The sequence below is a fragment of the Halichoerus grypus genome, chromosome 2, assembly GCF_964656455.1.
Source record: "Halichoerus grypus chromosome 2, mHalGry1.hap1.1, whole genome shotgun sequence".
Classification (NCBI taxonomy): Eukaryota; Metazoa; Chordata; class Mammalia; order Carnivora; family Phocidae; genus Halichoerus; species Halichoerus grypus.
The window spans coordinates 156204280-156209508 of record NC_135713.1 but is presented as its reverse complement, the minus strand read 5'-3'; positions in this window follow the sequence as shown (position 1 = coordinate 156209508).

The following is a 5229-nucleotide window of genomic DNA, read 5'->3' as shown; positions in this document are numbered from 1 at the left end:
TTTAGGGGAGGAGTTGGAGTCAAGCCTGAGCAAGCCATCTGTGGATTTATCCTCATCAAAGCCAACAGGCTGGAAAAACTGGACAGGACTCACCTTAAATGAAAAGTTGCAAGCTTTTTTTTTGTTCTGCAACTTTTCCCTCAACTTTATTGAGATATAATTGACATACATAACAATGTGTAACTGTAAGGCGTACTATGTTTTGATTTGGTACACTTATATATTGCGGAATGATTTCTGCCGTGGCATGAAACACCTCCAACGGGTCACATATCTATCACTGCTTTTGGTGGTGAGAACATTTAAGATCTACTCCCTTGGGGCACCTGGGTGACTCAGTTGGTTAAGGGTCCAACTCTTGATATTGGCTCAGGTCGTGATCTCAGGTTCGTGAGATCAAGCCCCGCATCCAGCTCGGCACTGAGCGCGGATCCTGCTTGATATTCTCTCTCTCCTTCTCCCTCTGCCCCTTCCCACCCACTCACGCTCTTTCTCTAAAAAGAAGAATCTACTCTCTTAGCAACTGCTAAGTATATAATACAGAATTGTTAACTGTAATCCCCATGCTGTACATGAGAACCCCTGAACTTATTCATCTTCTAACTGGAAGTTTGTACCTTTTGTCCGGTATCTCATTTCTCCCACCCCCTAGCTCCGAGCAACCACTACTCTACTCTCTGTTTCTATGAGTTTGGCTTTTTTTTAGATTCCACACATAAGTGAAAGTGTATAGCACTTGTCTTTCTCAGTCTGGCTTATTTCACTTAGCATAGTGACCTCAAGTTCCATCCAGGTTGTCACAAACGGCAGGATTTCCTTCATTTTTATGGCTGAATAATATTCCATGGTAGGTATATGCTCCATTTAAAAAAATCCATTCACCTATCAGTGGACACGTGGATGTTTCCATGGCTTGGCTACTGTGAATGATGCAGCAGTGAACACGGGAGTGCAGATATCTCTTTGAGACAGTGATTTCACCCCCTTTGGATATATGCCCAGAGCCGGGATTGCTGGATCATGTGGTATTTATATTTTTCATTTTTTGAGGACCCTCTGTACTGCTTTCCACACCAGCTGCACCTGCTTGCATTCCCACCAACAGCTCACGAGGGTTCTCCTTTCTCCACATCCTCACCCACACGTGTTATTTCTTGTCTTTTGGTACCGGCCATTCTAACAAGTGCGAGGCAACATGTCATTGCACTTCCGGTTTGCGATTTCCTGACTGTGAGTGACGTTGGGCATCTCACCCTTTACATTGTGTTACAACTTTTAATGAATGCTAATTACTCAGGACAATTTTAATTAAAGAAAAAACCTTTCAGCTAATCACCCTAACAAAATTGATCTGTTGGTATCTTAAGCCTTTCAATCTTTCCAATTCCCTTCAGTGATATTGCGCCCACATTTTGGTATTTTGCTTTTTTGCGCAGGGATATGGAAGTATGAGTGTGAGAAGAATTTGTTCCCTGATTTCTCTTCCTAAGCTTCCTCAGGGAGCTCAGGGCCCACTTGAGAGGCCTTTCAGCTTTTTGGTTATTTGGTCCCCCTAGACTTTTTGTCCCCAGTTGAGATTATTCAGGTGCTTACACACGTCGGTCGAACTTGCCTAAGAAAAAGCAAAGATAAGGAAGGCTTTAACCCATTTGCTCAGATTCTCTGAGTGGGCTCCGGATAGGGCTGTTTGGAAGCCTACTTCTGATATCATTGTCAAAGGTGTCAGCTGTCCAAAAAACTGCCAAGAGAAAGTAAGACAGAGATTAGCGGCATACAGAGGGCCCCCATGAACCTTTTTCAAGGACAGAGGTGGGGTAAGGGCAAGCCGAGCCTCCTGCGAGGTGCGACCCAGAAATTTCCCTCTTGTCATTTCTCTTTCGCGGCCCTCACCGCAGAGCCGGTGGGGAGACGACTGGCTTGGTCCCGAGACCAGACTCAGAGCTTTAAACCCCTTTGACTTCTTTCTCATAATCGAAATAAATCTCATGTTTTGTTCTTATGAACGATGGAAACGGGAAGCAATGTGTATTTTAGGAATGCTGCGCCCTGAGCCCCGAAAAGATGTTGCACTATGTGGCATCCTTACAAGTGGAGACTCCCAAGGTCGAGACTTTGAAGGTGATACATGCGTTTGGATATTTCTGGGACCTTGAGGTTTGTGTTTCTGTTTTCCTGGAATGCTGTTCCCTCACATCTTGGCAGCCTCCCTCTCTCATTCCGTTCGTGTCTCTGCTGGACTGTCACTTCATACAAGAGCCTCCTGATTTCTGTATCTAAAACAGCCTCCTCCAGCCCCGAAACTCCTCGTTCTCTGCTGCCCAAGGTGACGGCCATGGCCACATGGGACTCGGGCCACTGAATTTTTATTGCCTATAACTTGAATTTAAACTTCAAAACGGAAAAAGAGTATAAAAGATTTTCCTGTTAACTAACTGTACCGTTTGATGGGACTATAAATTGGACGTTAGCCATTCAAAATCTAGCATCTGAGGGGTTCCTGAGTGGCTCAGATGGTTAAGCATCTGCCTTCCGCTCAGGTCATGATCCCAGGGTCCTGGGATCGAGCCCCGCATCGGGCTCCCTGCTCAGCGGGGAGCAGCCTGCTTCTCCCTCTCCCACTCCCCCTGCTTGTGTTCCTGCTCTCGCAGTGTCTCTCTCTCTGTGTCAAATAAATAAATAAAATCTTTAAAAAAAACAGAAACAAAAAAAACCCCTACAAAATTTAGCATTCAAACTGATGTATGCTCTGAGTGTAACATACATTTGAGTTTCAAACAATTCTTTTTTTTTTTTTTAAGGTTTTATTTATTTATTTGTCAGAGAGACAGAGACAGAGCGTGCACAAGCAGGGCAAGTGGCAAGCAGAGGGAGAAGCAGACTCTCCGCCGAGCAGGGAGCCCGATGCGGGGCTTGATCCCAGGACCCCGGGATCATGACCTGAGCCAAAGGCAGATGCTTTACCGACTGAGCCACCCAGGCGTCCAATTTCAAACAATTCCTAATGACATTTGAAGGTTTAGTATGAAAAAAAGAGTAATGTAAAAGATCTCAAGTATTTGAGTTTATAATAAAGACAAAAGCCATGTGATTTCACTTAATGTGTGGAATCTAAAAAAACAAAAAGACAAAAAAAACAACAACAAAAAACACCAAATGAACAAGTAAAACAAAACAGAAACCCTCATGAATACAGAGAACAAACTGATGGTGGCCAGAGGGGAGGCTGTGGGGGGATGGATGATATAGGTGATGGGGAGGAGGAGGTACAAATTTTCAGTTAGAAAATCCATAAGTCACAGGGATGTACAGCATCGGGAATATAGCCAATGATATTCTAAAGATTTTATTGATTTATTTATTTGAGAGGGGGAGGGGGAGGAGCAGGGGCAGAGGGAGAGAGAGAATCCCAAGGAGACTCCCCACTGAGCACAGAGTCTGATGCGGGGCACAATCTCAGGACCCCGATATCATGACCTGAGCCAAAATCAAGAGTCGAGGCTTAACCGACTGAGCCACCCATGTGCCCCTAGCCGATGATACTTTAATTACTATGTACGGAGACAGGTGATAACTAGACCTAATGTGGTGATCATTTTGTAATGTATATAAATGTCCAATCACTATGTTCTACGCCTGACACTAATATAATATTGTACGGCAACTGTGTTTCAATTAAAAAAACAGTAAATGTAAAACATGGGGAAAAAATTACTTTAAGAAGTATTCTGAAGGCCATTTGGAATTTTCAGGCTGACCTGAATAAATAATTTGAAAATGAAAAAAAAAAAAACTCAGTTTAATATTCATTACAAGTTGATCATATTTTGGATATATTCAGTTTTATAAAATATATTATTAAAATTAATTTCCCACTTTCTTCTTCCTTTTCGAATGTGACTGCTAGAAATGAACAGCATCTACTGGACAGCACTGCTTCCTACCTTTACCTTGTTACTACCTGACATTATACATTTTAACAAATTCTGTATCAGACAACATCAATATTTTATATCATTTGTTTATTAATCTGTTTCCTTTTATAGAAGGCTTACCAGGGTGTTATATTTTCTTAGGTACCAATATTGGAATGCCTTCTTGAGACTGATATAGAAGACCTATTGCACTTTCTTGGGTCCCCAGTGGGGGAAAATACACTTGATTTGGTCCCAAGTAGTGAGCAAAGACTGACGGTAGCTAAGCGTAAGTGTGGGTGAGTGATAAGCAATAGAACGTTTAGAATGACTCAGAAGATTCCTTGAATCTCTTGTCCAAACCATTTGGAGATCTGAGGTCGAAGACTTTTTTTTTTTTAGGACCCAACCCATGGGGGGAAGCTTCCTTCTGAAATAAAATTATAGAAGCATAATGAATTATTTGGTAGACTGCTAACTAAGAGGGGCTGCTCCTAAAAAAATAGCAGTGGCTCACAGTAACCCAAAGTTAAGGGCAGCCACGGGTACACACCTGCACATATATTTCATAGAAGGAGAGTGTTCTGGTCTTGTTTTACCTCTCAGTTCACACAGACCATGTAAAAATATATTAGGAATAACACAGCTAAATGTGAAAAAGAAGGTATAATAATCTATTAATGGAGGCCATTCTGAAGGCTGACTGGAGAGAGGCTAGGGTATGGCGATCCACTTGCTCAGTGCTCACCATGATCCACTGTACACCAGGAAATGCCCCAGTGTCTTTGGTATTAGCAGAGAGTTAGGGACTTAGAATCATCCATACCATGCTTTCATCCCATCCATTCATTCAATAGCTATATACTGAGTGCCTTCCACGTTCAAGACATTGTTCTATCGGCTGAGACTACTGCAGGGAAAAATCATGGTCCCTGCTTTCGTGGAAAGCATAATAAAGGGACCACTTCTGAGGGATACAAGCTAAAGTGAACACAGGAGGCAAGAGGAGAGAAGGTGACGAGTGTCCTTTCAGCACTGGAGCCCTGGGTTTTGGTCTTTCCAGAAACAGGCTCCACCTAGCTTTTCCTGCACTTGCTTCTGTGAGTTTCTGAGGCGAAGAGCTGGGTGTTTGTCACTTGCCCATAAAACAGTGTGATTCACACACGAGGAAGCTACCACCTGTTTTGCACATCTATTGAGAGGGTTAAATAAAATAATCAATGCAGAGTAACTGGCACAAAATAGCATACAATAGGCTCTCAAGAAATTAGGGAGGATGAGGATAAGAACTCAAAAGAATCTTGGGGTTCTACAAATC